We start from the raw sequence: 19,380 nt of genomic DNA, 5'->3' as shown, positions 1-19,380 counted from the left end.
ATTAACATTTTCTCAAGCAATACATTCATCATTCATTCATCCTTACCTTTTCCATTTTATCACCATCGTTTGTATTTATAATAGTCAATCTTTTACTAGTAAACTTTTTTTTTTCACATTCTTAAATTTGTAAAAGAAATCATATTTACATAGATTCTTAACTTTTAAAATCTGTAAACTTTATTAATGTTCGTAAAAATTGTTGAATTTTATTCACGTTTAATTTAATTACTGGGAAGCAAATTGTTCAACCACAACATTTCCAAATTACTATTCAACTTCTTGAATCGCCTTGATGAGTCATCCTCTTAGTAAACTAATCATGCCCAACTTAGTAGCCCACGTGCCCCCCCTTCTAGATAAGGCCCACTCTCAACATTTCCAAATCCATTAAGCAAGCGTGTGGACCCGTAGATCTTTCATTTGGTTTGAAGGTTCCAGCCATATATGTTGACTGGATCAACAAGGGATATTACTGGACTGCATGGACAATTGTAAGCCACACACACATCATGAGAGAGAGTTGCATTAGGCTAGACAGTACGGGGATCGTCCCTCACCCGTCCAGCCCTGGCGACGGACCGCACACCATCCCGCCCCACCCCGTACTCGTCCTCACCATCCCGTCGAGTGTTGGACGTTGGCGACGGTCACTAAAAGACAAAATCCACCCCTTTTAAATTCTGTTTCCTTTGCAAAAATTAAAAAAAAAAAAAATTAATCGCACACTTGTATCAATTCACCCTTCAATTTGTGCGACCTGCTTAGGGCAACGAGTTAAGGATTGGGCCTTTGCTGCTGGGCCTCAATGGGTGTGTGTGGTGTGTTCAGTCCAAGAATTTATAGTGGTGTGCTGTGCGAGACAGAGGTAAATGTGCGACTATAATTGTTCAGTCCAAGAATTTATAGGATTTTCCTAATTTATTTGTTAAATGTTAAAAAAAAGTGGAAGATTGAAAAAAATAATAAAGTGGTGGGGTAGGACCATCCTCTCAAGAATGGTGATGTGGCGTCTAGGTGACGGATCATCCTCCAAGAGAGGATCATCCCCGTACCATGTAGCCTTATAACTTGCATGAAACCTAACTTTAAATTAAATGTGCACCGACCCATTATTGTGTTGACTTTTCCATAGTTTCCAAATCAAAACCAACTAGTTGTTTTTTCGCCCGTGCGTTGCGGCGGGGACCCAATGACTGCAAAACGCGTGTTAGTAACGGCAAACAGATACCAAATATCAAAACATAAATAAAAATGTCATGAAAACGATAGCTACTCCGTCCTAAAAAATGTGATTTTAAATAACCTAATATATAATAATAGGACCCACACGTCCTACACGTTGAAAATTCGGTTGTTTTCAATTCAGTTCAGTTATTACGGTGCTAACACGTTAAAATATGGATGATATTTGAAGGGAAAAGTCAATAAATACAGGTATGGTGCTAGACCGGTGTCGAACCGAAAGTAACGATTCTGAAAACGCCAAAATGTTGGTACCAAATTGGTACCGAAAATGATTTGGTATAGTAAATTTGGTACCGATACGATACCGGTTTGATTACAGGATTTGATACGAATGCTCATCAATAATCTAAATATCCAAGTTAATTTTATATGTTACAATGCATTCATTACAGAATAAGACAAAAATTAAAGCAAAATAAGCTGTTGCGTATATAAAACCCCATTCAAACGAAATACAGTTTACTTACTGTGTGTATGAAAAGTAATCTAAATGGTGCAATTACTTGCATTGCTACGTTGCTACAGGATTTGATGAGCTCGGTACCAACCGGTACCGAAAATACCGTTACTGAAATCCCCAAAAGTGGGTACCGGTCGGTAGGCACCAGTATTTGAGGGTAAAAACCAATAAAACCGATGCTGAACCGGTACCGAAAATACACCCGGTTTGGTAAATTTGATACCGGTACCCGATACCATTCATTCAATTCTATTTTTATTTTAACATATATATATATATATATATATATATATATATATATATATATATATATATATATATATATTATTACTGTTCATTCCTTTTAGTTTTTAATATATAGGTAAATTCCAATCATGCAAATTTGGTGCTAACCCATTTGGTAGAAATGTGTGTTTTAGAGAGGAGGTTTGAGGTTAAAATCTAGGCAAAGAGGTATTTTACAATACTTGGTGTAAAATTTAGTGACAATAAAACAAACTGTTATAAACAATGTAGGTCCGTTTTTCTCGGAGGATCCGATACGAAAACATATTCCCTGTTTATCACAAACACGATCACGGGTGCGGAATCCCTATGACGGTGAAAACCGAATAAAGTAGAGAAATAACAACAGCAAGTAACCAAAGATTCTCTTCGTGCTTCGGGTGTCGAACTCTAGGGTGCACTACGAAGGAATGTCGCGATGTCGGACTTGAGCCGGACCTAACCGTGTCGAACCGAACCAAGTCGAACCGAACCGAGTTGTGTCTACATAAAGTGTACCAACGAACTCCCCCTTGGACGCTACTCGTGATGGTTCGTTCTTCATATTGTCGGATCTTTAAAAGGTCTTCACGTGTCACAAATAAGGAGTGTATCAATAAACTCCCCCTTGAATGATGCTCGTGAATCTTTTGAACTTCAAAACTTTAGATCCTTGTGCTGTTGATGAGTGATCAACTGCAACCCGATCATTTTGATCTTCTGATTGCATCAACGTCGTGTCTTCACTTTACGGCTTGTCATCTGACACGTTCTCTTCGCCTTTAGATGATTCTGATGTCGCATCTGCACATACAAGAAAGCTAAACACGTAATGAGAACAACCGCTTGGAATATAGTAAACATAAACAAACGACACATATGAGAGACCAACTCTCAATCAAACACCGACCGACAACAGTTTGAAAGTTTAAAAATTGATCAATGTTAATCCTTTAACTTTCAAAATTTGTTAACTTCGATAGTTTATGAAAGTGCAATTGTTTTCCGGCTTACGATCAGGATTTTGGGTAGGATAGTCTCAAGTTCCAACATTGGTTAATCAAAAATAAACTAGAAGCAAAATCCTTTTGGCTTTTACAAAGTTTATATTAAAACATACCTAAAATCTTTTTGGTATTTTTCATTTTTCAAATGTAAAGACGGAAAGCAATAAATAAATATATACAAAGCTTCTTTTTGCGAGTTTCGAGGGTAAGAGAATCATATCAGTATACGGTCATGCCAAAATGCTCTTTTTGTTCAATTAGTTAACATTTAGATAAGCATCCTATAACAATTATCGGTATTGTTGTCCACATAAGCTCAATTTATCAAATGTAATTATGGCGAGGGGATACATTAAGGTATGATTTATACTTACCGACTGGTGTTCATCCACACACAACACATTCCCGTATCAAGGTATGCACGAGAGTTCATCTTACAATTGAGTATACCGTTTATCATCTGTTTGACCGTATAAAAGATGTGAGAAATTCACTTATTTTGATTTGAAAACAACCCCTATGTGATAGAATCACTTATTGATGAGGAACTTGATTTTCAGATGCATGAGGGCACAAGAGCAAGTCCGTGAACAGGTCAGTACTAACGTGCAGCAAAGAGACGAACTTGACTCCCGCAAGAAAGCTGTGATATATTATCACTTATTTTGTTTGGACATGTGATTGTTGATTACTTATTGAGGTCGTATGCAATATGTACACGTATGTATAGTATCATGGAAGATCTAGACTTCGTCTCCGTTATTTTTCGGTTTGATACAACCATGATACCCAGATGATAAGACAGCATAAAGACCGAATATCTCAGAACCTTGGCAATCTCTCAAACGAACTTTCGGTACTAAGACAATATGCCAATGTGTGGTTCCCACCTGGTCTTCAGTCGATTTAAGGTTTATATCGCCATGCACACTTTAAAATGATTGTGAGCCTACCGATATCTTATATAGAGCTGCTTAACATTTTTCATTTTAAGTTCATTTCAAAGAGGTTTAGACAGACCACTGATGTACTATCATTTTCTCTTTTTCTCGCCAGGAAACTCATTTTTGTTTTTCCAATGTTTTTGCATTTTGAAACTTTTTAATGTTTTTGAATTTTCAAATTTTGGATTTACTCCCCCTAAAATCAACAAACTATGACAAATTTTAAAAACACAAATGTATCTACAAAAACGCTTTCCCGATGTCGGTTAAATCATATTTTACCTCAATGCCGTTTACCAAAATTAATTTTAATCAGAATTGATTTATCGAATTTTGTAGAAAATGAGTTGGCACGTCGGTAAGCGGTGCGGAACATGACAACATTGACGAGTTTCATAGTGAAACAATCATGTGTGAGGTGATATTTGAGATCAACGTGTCAGGTCAAAGAGTGCTGTACGAGATGATATAATTTATAAAGCAGCTTAAATATCGACAAGTATAGGGGAGATTAGAGATTTACAACCGTATCCTGCAACTGCTTCGTGCATTGCAAGGAGTCTGAGCGCTCTCTCAAACTAGATATCCACCCGGTGTGGACTTCAAAGTCGATTTTTGTAGCTACTGAGAAATCTCTTGACAACAACAAGATCATAAACCTTTGGGTCTGGCTGGTATTCCACATTGCACCAGCGAAGGTCTTTGTCTTTCTCTTTCTCTTTGAGAAGTAGTGTGCGGTTGTTCAATCCACGCCAAGGCATCCGCACACCCGGTTGGTTTGTTCAACAAACACATTTTCTTCAATCACACCGTGAAGAAATGTACACTGCACGTTCGTCTTGTTGATTTTGAATCATCAGACGTGCTGCAGGTGCGTACTTTTTGATTGAATCTATCCCGGTGACCCGATTAAAGCCTTTAACAATCAAACTTTGAAATGATTTTCATTTTGTCGAAGGTTTTCAATTTCTTTCGACAGACAATTCTGTCTTCTTTTCTTTTTCTCTCCATCAAAGGCAACAATTCTTATGTCTCCAATCTTGTGCATGGACATTCCACTATCAACAATTCGATGACTATCGATAGTTCCTCCTGGAACATCCTGCACACTCACTCAGAGATTAGTTGGAGAGGGGGACCCAAGCCTCCATAGACTTGGGTTGCCCCTGAGAATCAAGAAATGTAATTTCAATTTCTTGAAGGTCCTTAAATTGCAAGCCTCCCCCTGAATCCTCACCTGTTTTCAGTTTCCAAGCCTGTTTCCTTTTACCAGTTCGTGTATTATTTACACTTTATGGTTTTAATGGTTGTGACAAACTAGGTTTCCTATTAACAGATTGTACTTCCGTTTTTATAGCCTTTTCGATCACCTTCACATTTTTACGTCGTTGTTTTGTTTCCTGTTCTCTAACAGTGCGTTTGTCAGTTTTTGGTGACACAGGACGACGTTGTTGGTGACCTTATTCAGAAGGGGCTCTTTCTACAAAATTTGGTTTCGGAGAGTTTGTGCAATTTCTGATAATGTGGCCAAACTCCCCGCATTTAAAGCATGATCTCCTTTCAACAAAATTAGGAGATTCTGTTCGATGGCCTGACGTTGAAGTTGAAGACCCAGAGGTACTAGCTTCACACCCATTTGTGTGTTGGGTGTAATTGTTATCACTATTACGTTTCAAAATGTTGACTTTTTGAACAAAATCGGTATTTGACTTATTTTCAAAAGTCTCCACTTTATCAGTACCTTTGGAGGCCACAAATTTAATGTCTTTGTTTTTCTTCTTGTAACGAGCTCCTTTTGTTTCAGCCTTTGGGCGTAAAGCCTTAGGCTTTTGAGCTCGTTGTTGTTGTTTACACTTAAAGGCGACAGGTTGTTGCTTAGTCGGTAATTTCTGATTTCCATGTTGTTTTCTAATTTCAGCTTTTGGAATAGGATCACATTGAGTTACAGAAACTCTCGGGATCGCTTTACCCAAAAACTTAGTTGTATTATCTTCAAACACTTTATCAATCAAGGATTGATTGACGTTTTTGGTTGGAAAATCTTTGTCTGAATAAATTTTACTATCACCGACCAAAGTATACAACACGTTGTCACTTTTAATGGTAGACACTGTCTCAGTGATAGGATCTATCTCTTGTTTAGCACCAGCTGATTGCACAGCAGGAGTACGAGGATCACACAAAATGTGATTCTCAAAAGGCACTTCTACTCCTTTTCTATCGTCAAGAGATTTATCCTCGTCACTCACATCTGATTCATCATCCAAAGAATCATAGTCCTCAACGGTTGGAGGACTTTGATTTGAAGCACATGATGACTTTTCCTTGCTATCAGATGAGCCCTCCGATGAATTGTCCGTTTTGAACCCTAAGCCAGTTGTAACTTCCTCATAATCAAGAGGTACAGTTGGCTCAAAACGCGACATTTCCTCCTCATCGGGCATCTTGCTATAGTTGTGTCTCAAAGGAGGCGGACACGACTTATACCCAACGCCTTTAACATTACCCTTTAGTTGTTGAATGTCAATGATGTGATTAAGCACATATCGGGAGTTTGAGTAACTCTCCAATTTGAGCTTGACCGCCTCATATTCACATTTAGCCGTGGCCAACTCTTTCTTTGTTTCTTCAATGATATTAATATAGTTATTAATACCAATTTGTTTATTAAAAACAGTTTTTGATAACTCAGAAACGCTTTTCTTAAGTGTCTCAGTTACTGATTTAAATCCTTTTTCATGATGAGTTAGAGCCATGTTTGCTTCTTTGCATTTAGACAGTTCAATAACCAAACTCTGACTGTGACCATGAACCGTTTCAGATTCATGTTTAAGATTAGCACATTCATGTTTAATCTCTTCAAATTCATGTTTAAGATTAGCATATTCATGTTACATATCAGCACAATCACTACATATGCTAGAAGTTTCAGATTTTACCTAACTTGTAGAAGTTGCGACATTATTCGGAATGTCAGTCTGGCAAGAGAAAGATCCATCTTCAGATAGGAACTTCTCCATTTCTTTCGAAGCAGCAGTAACAGCTTTCTTGATCAAGTCAGATTTCTCGTTAGCATCATTCGACAAATTAAGCTTTAGAATCCACTCCTTCCTTCACATCTGATTCTGAACTGTAATCACTCACACCTGAGCCATCTTTATCAGTACTGCCACTATATCCTGAGCTGTCATCATTTCCTGAAGATTCACCATCATTGACATTCTTGACAATTTCAGCATAAAACGCAGTTCCTCCTTGATCTCCACCTCCACATCGTACAGACCAATTACACCTTCTGTAACAACTCTCATTAAAATTAATAATTAGGATGATAATTAGTCCATAAGAAAACCCTAATTGAGAAACCCAAGTAATTCTGCACTAACCCTAAAATTTTTAGAACAATCGGAATCAGGATCAGGACCCCTAAAACTCAGGGGGGGTAAACCCTAGCTTACGATTATCCATATAATACGCTGTCGAAATTGAATTTATAAAAACTGTCGACTCACCTGAGTTAGTTGGACACGTACCTACCCTACCCTAAAAATGACTTCCCAGGCGAGTAGCGGGAGATTCCCCGAATTCTGCCGCGACACGCGGGAGATGCCAATTTTCAGTATAAATAGAGGGCCTTGGGACTTGAATCTGGGAGTTGGAACGACGTAAAATCGTTGTCTGTACGTCGAGTTAAGATCATTTTACTACAATTAAACACACACTGTTCACGAAGTGCTGCCGCAAAACAGGGTAATTACTCGACCGCTATTACGATTTATCTTCCGAGATCAATATATCCAAAGAATGTCTAAGTGCCGCCCACATTGGGTTATGCTTTGTCGTTTGTCGATAATTCGATAAATGAGTTGAAGCATTATACTTTGTCGTTTGTCGATAATTCGATAAATGAGTTGAAGTATTATACTTTGTCGTTTGTCATTTTGATAAATGAGTTGAAGTATTGCACTTTGTCATTTATTGTGAGAATTTGATCTCGTGAGTTATCGTGACTGCTGTATTGATCACTAACCCGTTTGCGTATATGCATTATTATTTGAATTAGGATAATCAAGGCTAATCAGTAGGCTTATACCTTGCCCGTTAAAACTGCAATGTGAGTCATTCTCTTTTTATCAAACTGTTTTACAATACCTCAAAGTATTTTCAAAGTGTTATAATTACAGGGATTAAGTCGTGGTTATCTTGATCGCTGGTTAGTGGGGTATTGTGCACATTACTAATTTCTCACGGTTAGGCAATAAGCCCTAACAGGGGTTAGGCTACAAGACCTAGCAGTGACAAAACGTCACTAATTGGGTGACTGGACCCAATAGTGGTATGACCATCGTCACACGGGTGGCAAGACCAGATATAAAATAAGATACTGCCATTGTAATCGCTCTTATGCTGTAATTAATAACTATGTGTCGTTTTATCAAACTGAATGATTCACTCAGTATTTCCCCGCTGACAAAACCTTTTTACAACATGTTTCAGGTGACATACTGTGAATTCAGTACACGTGCTACGGAGCACCATCAAGCTTGAAGTAGTGGCTCATATTAATAAATAAACATGTTTATAAAATAATGAAATGATGAAATTTACGGGGTTTATCCCGAAATGTAAATAAATAATACTCGGGTATTTTCAAATTTTAAACGATCCTGTTAAGACTTCCGCTGTAAACCTGACTACCGCGTGTTTCCTGTCCCGCGGCTCCTGGACCGGGTCAAACCGGGCGCGGGGGACGTGACAGGAAAGAGGTGGTATCAGAGCCACTAATCAAGCCACTGATTTAAGCCTATCAAATATTTAGAAAATACTTAATTTTATGAATTGCTATTCTGTGATTATGTGTTTTATTATCTGACTAATTGTATACAGTATGGACAGATCTTTATATACTAGTCAACGTAGCAAGGAATACAAATTTTTAAATAAATTTGAACCAAAGTTTTAGTACTTTCATTATCTACAGTTTCGAAGCTTTATTCCGTAAATAAATAAACTTATAAATAAAACATAGGGTGCTTTAAATTCTAGTTGTTCTGGTAGATAAAATCAAAATCTGTTATAAATTCTGATTTAATAAATTGTGTGTGTATTTTTAAACAGCATGAGTGATTTGTCTGATGCCCTTCAGAATTTAAATCTCTATCCAGTAAGAGTAGAAGTTTCCAGAGATTTCAATAGATATATACCAGATAGAGAAGAACCTATAGAATTTGATGCTTCACCTCTCAAGAAACCCAAGCCCAAGAAAATAGACATTGGGGAAAGCTCTAGGCAAATTAAAGGGTTACCATCTCAAGAAGAATTAGACCTTACATTAACAGACTATAGTACTATCAAGAATATTAATGAAACACAACTATCAATGAACTTAGAACCAGCTATTCCAAACCTTTCAGTACATTCGCGACCTTTCGACATAGACGAATGGTTGACTCATGAAATACAGTTACAGAACAATCCCTATAAGCTTTTTCCTCAGTTCAATCTAGAACTTTTACCAAATCCACCAAAGAGTAACGAGAATACAACTAGACTTCACTACTTGGATCAAGAACTAATGAATATTGGAAATAGGATCCAAGAGATTGGGAAACAAATCTCCTGGAATTACGATCCAAGGAAACACCGTTACTAGACTATTATCTAACAAAAGGATAAAGGAATTATGAAATTACGATTATGTAATAGTAATAAGTAAAATCAGTATGTGTAAAATAAAACGGATGTATATAGAAGCATGATATAATGAAAAACTTAGAAAATTTACAGAATTGGGTTCACGTGATTATGTGCAATTAAGTGTAACATTGGATTATTTCTTGTATACTAATTATTTATCTATAAATCAGTTATCCAATGGAAAACGCTAATAACGAACCAGTTAACGAGGGTAATCAATCTGAGCAACAGTCAGGGGGTCAATATATGACTAGGCAGGATATAGAAAATATCGTTGCTCAAGGGATAGCCAACACTATTCCAACAATAATTGCTCAAGGGATAGCCAACGCTATTCCAGCAATTGTTGCTGCTGTTAAAAATCCCGTAGAACCACAGCAAATCATTCCTAGCAAACGTATTTCTGAAGATAATTTCAGTAATAGCGTAAACGGAGGTAATAATCATGTTAATCATGATAAAGAACCGCGACAAGCTCCGCTCCCTAAGAAAAGGAAAGCTGCAACACCTGGTTGCACTTATAAGGAGTTCCTTGCCTGTAAACCTGTAGAATTCGCAGGCAATGAAGGGGCAACTGCGGCACTGCGTTGGTTAGAAAAAACCGAGGCAGTGATCAGAATAAGCAAATGTGTTGAGGAAGATAAGGTTATGTATGCTTCGCACCTTTTCAAGGAAGAAGCGTTAGAATGGTGGAATACAGTGTTACAAGCCAAAGGAAGTGACGTAGCCTATGCCATGGATTGGGAAGAGTTTAAGCGATTAATAGAAAGAAAATTCTGTCCCGAATATGAGAAAGAGCAAATGGCAAATAAATTTCTAAGTCACCAAATGGTGGACATAGATTGTCGAGGGTATACTTCAAAATTCTTTGAGTATGCCAGAATTGTACCTACTCTGGCTTCGCCAGAACCGGTACTTATATCTCGCTATATTTGGGGATTGATTAGTGAAATTCGTGACATTGTTAAAGCCGTGAGACCTCGTACAATTGACGATGCGGTGGAATTAGCCAACACTCTAACTGATGGACTGGTACGCACTCGGGAAGAAAATAGGAGGAAAGATTTAGCCCAGAAAATTTCCCAAGAATTTCACATAGGTAGTAATAACCATCTCAGGAAAAGAGGAAATGAGCGATTTCCTACTATTCCATTTTGCGATACCTGCAAGGGAAAGCATTTTGGAAAATGCAAAGGATGCTGCAATTTCTGCAAAATTCCAGGACATCGGGAAGAGGATTGCAGGAAAAAGAAGGCAATAACCTGTTACAATTGTGAAGAAGCCGGACATTACAGAACGAACTGCCCGAAACTAGGCAACCCAGCAAACGAAAAGGCGAAACCTGCAGAAGGGACTGCCAAGAGAAACGCAAGAACTTTTCAATTGACTACTCAGGAAGCTGAACTAATTCCTGACATCCTAGTTGGTACGTTTTAGTTCCCGACGATTAGGCAAAAGTATTATTTGATTCTGGTACAAACCAAAGTTTTACAAATACTCCCTTTTTGCCAAATCCTTAATTTACTTTTAACCAAACCTTAGGCTGACTTCTACCGATGACACAGATTTCGTTAATATTTTGTGAATATTGAATTAATAAGACGTAAATTTTTTTAATAAATTAGTCGGATTCAATGTTATAGGAATAGATTGGTTAAATAAACTAATCTTGCTCGAATTCTCTATAATAAAAGCTTCCGTGTTAATAGAAAGGACGGATCAAGGAGAAGGTGTATCAATTATAGGGAATTAAAGTTATAATTAGGAATCGATACCCATTACCTAAGATTGATGATCTACTTGATCAACTCTAGAAAACTAGGTATTTGTTTACGATAGATTTGTGTTTTAGATATTATCAATTGAAAGAACAAGAAGAAAACATACCTAAAACTGCTCTCAGGATTAGGTATGAGCGATACAAATTCACAATCATGCTCTCCGGATTAACAAATGCCCCAGTAGCATTTATGGACATGATAAACAGAATATGTAAACCATATTTGGATAAATTTGTAATTGTTTTCATCAAAGAATATACTTATTTACTTCCAAAAGTCAGGAGGACTATTGTAAGCATTTACATATGCCTAAATTCTCAAAATGTGAATTCTGACTTTAAGAAGTGCAATTCTTAGGACACATAGTGAATCTTGAAGGTATTCACTTAGATCTTGCTAAAATAGCAGCAAATGACTAAATGGAAGATTCCGCAATCCCTAAAGAGAAATTAGGAATTATGTAAATTCAGACAGATACTGTAGACAGTTTATTTGGAATATTTTTCTAGGTAGGATATATCCCTAAACTAAGCTAAAACAGTTAAGACTGAATAAGAACCTAAACCAAAAGAAGCCTTTAAAATTTTACAGTATAAATTAACAAGGGTTCCAATTCTAGAAGGAACAGAAGGTTTTAAAAGTATACGGTAATGCCTCAAAGCTAGAATTCGGAGATATGATAATGCAACACAAAAAGGTAATTGTGTATGCATCAAGGCAATTGCAAAAGCACGAAGAAAGCAATTCCACCTCTATATCTAAAATTTAGAAGCCATAAATTTACCCTTAAGATTTGGAAACATTATCTGAAAAGAGGTAAGTTTACTATCTATATGGGTCATAAGAATTTAAGATACATATTTGAGCAACAAGAATTAGAAAATCCTAAGTAAATACAACTGCAATATTTAGTATCACTGGAGATGATTATAAACAAAAGATGTTGGAGTTCGAGTTGGAGATAAAATGTTATCAAAAATAATCTCCTTGGAAAAGAGTTATTAGATTCGGTAAAAAAAAGGAAAGCTAAGTCTAAGGTACGTAGGATCATTTCCAGTAATCCAACAAATAAGACCAGTAACTTATCATCAACATCTACCAAAAGAATTATTTAAAATACATGATATATTTCATATATCCAATCTCAAGCAATAGTTAGCAGACAAATCTCTGGTGATACCTCTTCAAGGGGAAAAGGTAAATAAAAAGTTAAAGTTCATAGAAAAGCCGCTACGGATAAAAGAATCAAGTTTCTTACGCATAAACAACTAGTATTAGTAGGACTCAAAGAAAGAACCCGAATATATTTGAAAACTAAAATCAGAAATGAAACAGAGGTACCCTTATCTATTCTAGTAAATCTCGAGGACGAGATTTTTATTAAGGTGGGGAGGATGTAACAACTCTCATTAAAATTAATAATTAGGATGATAATTAGTCCATAAGAAAACCCTAATTGAGAAACCCAAGTAATTCTGCACTAACCCTAAAATTTTTAGAACAATCGGAATCAGGATCAGGACCCCTAAAACTCAGGGGGGGGTAAACCCTAGCTTACGATTATCCATATAATACGCTGTCGAAATTGAATTTATAAAAATTGTCGACTCACCTGAGCTAGTTGGACACGTACCTACCCTACCCTAAAAATGACTTCCCAGGCGAGTAGCGGGAGATTCCCCGAATTCTGCCGCGACACGCGGGAGATGCCAATTTTCAGTATAAATAGAGGGCCTTGGGACTTGAATCTGGGAGTTGGAACGACGTAAAATCGTTGTCTGTACGTCGAGTTAAGATCATTTTACTACAATTAAACACACACACTGTTCACGAAGTGCTGCCGCAAAACAGGGTAATTACTCGATCGCTATTACGATTTATCTTCCGAGATCAATATATCCAAAGAATGTCTAAGTGCCGCCCACATTGGGTTATGCTTTGTCGTTTGTCGATAATTCGATAAATGAGTTGAAGCATTATACTTTGTCGTTTGTCGATAATTCGATAAATGAGTTGAAGTATTATACTTTGTCGTTTGTCATTTTGATAAATGAGTTGAAGTATTGCACTTTGTCATTTATTGTGAGAATTTGATCTCGTGAGTTATCATGACTGCTGTATTGATCACTAACCCGTTTGCGTATATGCATTATTATTTGAATTAGGATAATCAAGGCTAATCAGTAGGCTTATACCTTGCCTGTTAAAACTGCAATGTGAGTCATTCTCTTTTTATCAAACTGTTTTACAATACCTCAAAGTATTTTCAAAGTGTTATAATTACAGGGATTAAGTCGTGGTTATCTTGATCGCTGGTTAGTGGGGTATTGTGCACATTACTAATTTCTCACGGTTAGGCAATAAGCCCTAACAGGGGTTAGGCTACAAGACCTAGCAGTGACAAAACGTCACTAATTGGGTGACTGGACCCAATAGTGGTATGACCATCGTCACACGGGTGGCAAGACCAGATATAAAATAAGATACTGCCATTGTAATCGCTCTTATGCTGTAATTAATAACTATGTGTCGTTTTATCAAACTGAATGATTCACTCAGTATTTCCCCGCTGACAAAACCTTTTTACAACATGTTTCAGGTGACATACTGTGAATTCAGTACACGTGCTACGGAGCACCATCAAGCTTGAAGTAGTGGCTCATATTAATAAATAAACATGTTTGTAAAATAATGAAATGATGAAATTTACGGGGTTTATCCCGAAATGTAAATAAATAATACTCGGGTATTTTCAAATTTTAAACGATCCTGTTAAGACTTCCGCTGTAAACCTGACTACCGCGTGTTTCCTGTCCCGCGGCTCCTGGACCGGGTCAAACCGGGCACGGGGGCCGTGACACCTTCCATTAGTTTGATTTGAGTTGGACGTGGATGTAATTGTTTGATTTCTGAAAGGGTTTTGGTTGCCTTTTTGAGGTTGAGCTTGAGGTGTAGCAAATAGAGGTTGAAGTGGAGTGTAAGTAATCGATGGTGTCATATCGAAGTAGACACTTGAATCGAATTTAGGTTTTGAAAAATCATGAGCTTGAGCAATCATATGCGCTGGCAGTTGATAAGCACTTAGATCAAAAACCCGACCACATGGATCAAATTGAGCACTTGAGGAAGATGGTTGTTCTGGTACAAATCCAAAGGGATTTACATTTGTCACTGGAGGAAAAATGTTTCTATTCATCATTGGATTGTTGTTTACAAATAATAACTTGAAAAACCGAATACGAAGCTCAAACGAATGACAAGGCCCAAACCACCTTAAATTTGTTGAGGCCCACCACTTAGGTGGTGTTTGTTTTTTTAGAAAAGTACTTCTGAACCTCTTTTCTCTTCCCCACGGAGATCACGCGCAGACATAAAGGTCTGCAGCTTGTTTGTTTTTTAGAAGTCTTTTCATTAAAAAACCTCTTCGTGGCCTCTTTTTCGCACAAACATAGACACAAGTCTGCTGGCCTCTTCAAAACACTTCTCCTCCAAAATAAACCCTAAAAAGAAACACCACAAGGAACAAGCAGCCGCTGTGCATCTCCTCTCCACCATCTCCACCTCCGCCATTAGCTCCGGCGCCGCCACACCACCTCGACGACCCAACCAGCCCCTCGACAACCCACCCTAGCCGTCATCTCCTCCGACACACCACCTGTCACACCCCGATTTCCACGTGTCTCACCGGTGGGCCCGGTGGGGGATTACCGTGACGTAGTTGGCAACAATATAGTCAAACCACACAATATATGAATGCACAGCGGAAGCATAAAGATAAATATATTTCAACATTTAATGTAATATCAAAGTATCACCATTGTTGAAATAAAATCCACAGAGGATCAAAATAATAATAAAAGTAATTGTTCAACAGACGTAGGCATCTTAAGCTTGCGAGGCTCTCTATTGATGCTAAGGAGAAATATCCAGCCAATTACGCTTAGTACCTGCATTTAGTCTTTTTGGGAAAATACGTCAGTTTACACTGGTAAATACATTCAACCGACACTTTTGTAAAATGTTAAATAAAATTGATTTGAATGCACAAGGCACAAACTCTTTTATAACTTGGGAGAATTATTTAAATATATAATCTTGTGAACGAATTACATGTTCCTTATGCGTTCAGTAGCCCGGATCAAGTCCGGGTTAAAGATCAATATACACACCACATAGCATAAACCGTGGCGGGTAACCAACGGCTATACCTTTATAAATTATAGACATAATGCCGGGTGTACGCCTACACCCGAATGTCGAGGTCGTGGCCATTTCGTAAAATGCTGCCAAGGATATCCGGGACATGGTCATTAACCCCCCCAAAGGCGTTTAAGTAAACAAGACTGTTTAAATGAGCCGATCAAATTATTCAATTAACCGCCAAACGATGGAAGATTTGATGCCCGATCAAGCGGTATTTTATATACCGTAACCCAAGCCCGTATAACGGAAAATAAGTCAAAAGTATTTACCTTTGCAAGTATAAATCCTTAATCGAATAAATTGCAAATAGCTTTTACTGGTCTCCTATTCTGGAACGAAGGTTTAAAAATAACCTATTAGAATCCTAACGGGTCTTTAGTTTAGCCATAGCTTAGACCGGTCAGTTACAAAGGATAGTTACGGTTTAATCGCGTGAAAAGCGAAAACCGGGAATGGAATGTGATTTGGACCCAACAAGTTTGAAGACTTGTTTTATATGGGTATAATAATCACACTCTGGAATTTGAGGTCAAAACAATAAAGTTTGACTCGTTTCGGCTAGTTTATGTAAACTAGTTACATAAGCCGAACCGTGCGCGCAAAAGGTGTAACGGCCAAACGTAAGAGTCCTACACTGGTTTCCTAAGTCAATATGCTTTAAAGAGCTTGTGGTATCAGTAGGATACCTTCCATAATGCCAGTAATGAGTTTAAGTCCATTTTATGCCCCGTAGGGGTGTTTCGGTCATTTTAAAGGTTATAAAAGAGGTTTCTGAGTTCTACAGGAATTCTGAGTTTCCCGAACAGTTTACAAAGTCCAAAATACTTTATTTATTATTTAAAATCAGTATCAACTGGAATCGGATCAAAAGACCTTGTAGAACTCAAGTTATGGCCGAAAAGGGTATATTCGGTAATTACCGAACCAATGCCATAACCGCAGGTTATGAGCATGTTAAAAATAATTAAAAATATTTAAAATTTCCAAAATATTATTTTACATCAGTGCGTAAAAGGTTTGGTGTTGAAATCTTGGTTTAGATAGGCGTTATGCTAATTGCGCCATTTAATTACAAAAGTTTCCGCAATTTGCGCTATTTAGCATAACTCCTATTCTGGACCTCGGATTGACGTGAAATTTTAGGGACATGCTTAGAATTCAGTAACCAAGGTTATGGTCCTTTCACATGTCCGAGTTTCTCGTTTTAATTTAGAAAGGGCGTTATGGTCAACTTTTAAGCATTTAACGGAAGTGTGCAAACGACTCAGACAAACAACGAACCGGTCATAGAGGGTTATACCATCGTGTAACCTGGTCCTAAGAGAGTCCTAAAGCATATCTAAATCATGCTTTAACGGGTCAGAACTGAAGTCAAAGCAAAAGTCAAAGTTTTGCGACTTTCGGTTTCGAACCGGGTCAATATAGCAAATGGTCGAATCAAACAAGCTTAGACTAGTTAATATACTTATTATCATGTTTTATGAGTGTTTAAACAGGTTACACACCATCTACATTACTGGTTATGCATAAATCGCAAAATAGCATTTCTGTTGACTTTTTCTAAGCACGTTTGACTTGACATTCGGACTAGTTAGAGTGAGAATCAGAGGGTGCCCTTTTAGGGGTTTAAAGCCCACATGATTACCAACATATAACTACCTTTGATTCGACAACCCACTGGACCATTTGTGATTTATCGCAAAGTCAATCGCTAATTACGACGGATTGACTTTTAAGCTAAACTATGCAAAAACTAAGCCACAAATGGTTGGGCATACTTACAGAAGCTTGGTGCACGACTAAGGATGTTAGGAGAATACTTGAGAGCTCCAGAAATGATCAGAACGCAGGTTTGAGGTGTGTTTCACAATGGAACACTACCATGCCTTTTATAGTGAAAAACTTAGCTCAAGATCATTACAACTCACTCTAGGATTGCTCATGGATGATCAGCAGGTGTCCTAAGGTGTTAGGGGACATGTAGAGGGCGCCCATACTTCAATTAATGCCTAAATGATCATTCACAAGCTCAAACATTGAATCTGTCCAAGAATTCTGCATCTGGGACTCGTACGCGGCCCGCATTAGGATTCAGGTCACTTGGACGCGGGCCGCATGAATCCTAAAGTCAGTAAACGTATCTTCACCTGGCACGCGACCCGCATTAGCTCAACCATATCCTTAACGCGGCTCGCCTGAGGGTTAAATTCCAAGATTTTCAAATCTTTTGTAATGATTAACCTGACCTTTCGGTTTCGAAGGGGTAACTTTGCGATTTGGCCCTCGATTATTTACAATTAAGGGCCTCGTGACTTTTGTTAAGTCCCCAGTTAGTTTAATTACTACCCGAAAAGCCTTAACTTTTATTGTTGACGCTTTTAACCCCTCACATACGAATTTGGTCATAACTTTCTCGTTTTAAAACGGAACTTCGCGAAATGTATATAGTATATTCTAGTGAGCGTATTTTACTGTTACAAAGCCTCGGGTTTGTCAAAGGGTCACTCAGAGGTATAAATTAAACATGTTGACACGATTAACCCTTGTAGCTTGTAATCTCTCACTTTCTCCCGCGTTTCGCTCCGTACGATCCATGATTTATTCGTTTGAAGGTACGAGCATCATTTAGGGTTACTATACTGTATATTTACCCTTCGTTGACATTCATAACCCTCGAATTTACATACTTTCAGGGTTTGTCAACTTTAGTACTTTATTTAGTATTTAATACCACGTGTAAACTCATGACACGTGTCAACACATTATTGGACACAAAATTTCGAGGTGTTACACCTGTCACACCCCTAATTTCCACGTGTCACCGGTGGGCCCAGTGGGGGAGTATCGTGACGTAGTTGATATCATCATTTGTCAAACAACACAAATTATAATGCACAGCGGAAGCAAATGAAAATAGATTTATCTCAACCATTAAGTGTAATATCAAGTATCACAAATAGTCGAAATAGATCCACAGGCGGATCGAAATAAAAGAAGAAAAATTGTTCAACAGATAGATGCATCCCAAAGCTTGCGAGACTCTATGATGCTAAGGAGAAACCAGCCTATTACGTATAGCACCTGCACTTAATCTTTTTGGGGAAAATACGTCAGTTTGCACTGGTAAATACAATTTAACTGACTCATTTTGAAAACATTTGAGAAAATGATTTTAAATGCACAAGGCACAAAACATTTTATAACTTGGGAATAATTAATCAAAGTTAAACTTGTAAAAGATTTACATGTTTGTGAGCGTTCAGTCGCCCGAGTCGTGTCGGGTTTAAGGTTAAATGACACACCACTAGTATAAGTCCGCGGCGGGAAGCCAACGTTTATACCTTAATAATATGGACATAATACCGGGTGTACGCCTACACCCGGGTGTCAAGGTCGTGGCCAAAAATGATGCCAAGGATATCCGGGACATGGTCATTAAGCTCCCAAAGGCGTAAAAACAAACAAAACCAAGTTTTCAAACGGGTCACATTGATAATACCCAACTACTAATAAGTTGGGGTCAATTGCCCGACCAAGCGGTAATTTATATACCGTACCCCCAAGCCCGTATAGGGAAAATAAGTTAAAAGTATTTACCTGCGCAAGTATAACCATAAAAGCAAAAATGCACGTGTCTTTTACTGGGCTCCTATTCTGGAACGAAGGTTATAATAACCTATTAGAATCCTAACGGGTCTTTTAACATAGCCTAAGCTTAGACCGGTTAGTTTCAAAGAGTAAATATGGTTTAATCGCGAGGAATGCGAAAACCGAGA

This window comes from Helianthus annuus, chromosome 9 (assembly GCF_002127325.2).
Source record: "Helianthus annuus cultivar XRQ/B chromosome 9, HanXRQr2.0-SUNRISE, whole genome shotgun sequence".
NCBI classification, from domain to species: Eukaryota; Viridiplantae; Streptophyta; class Magnoliopsida; order Asterales; family Asteraceae; genus Helianthus; species Helianthus annuus.
This window is presented reverse-complemented; position numbering follows the sequence as displayed.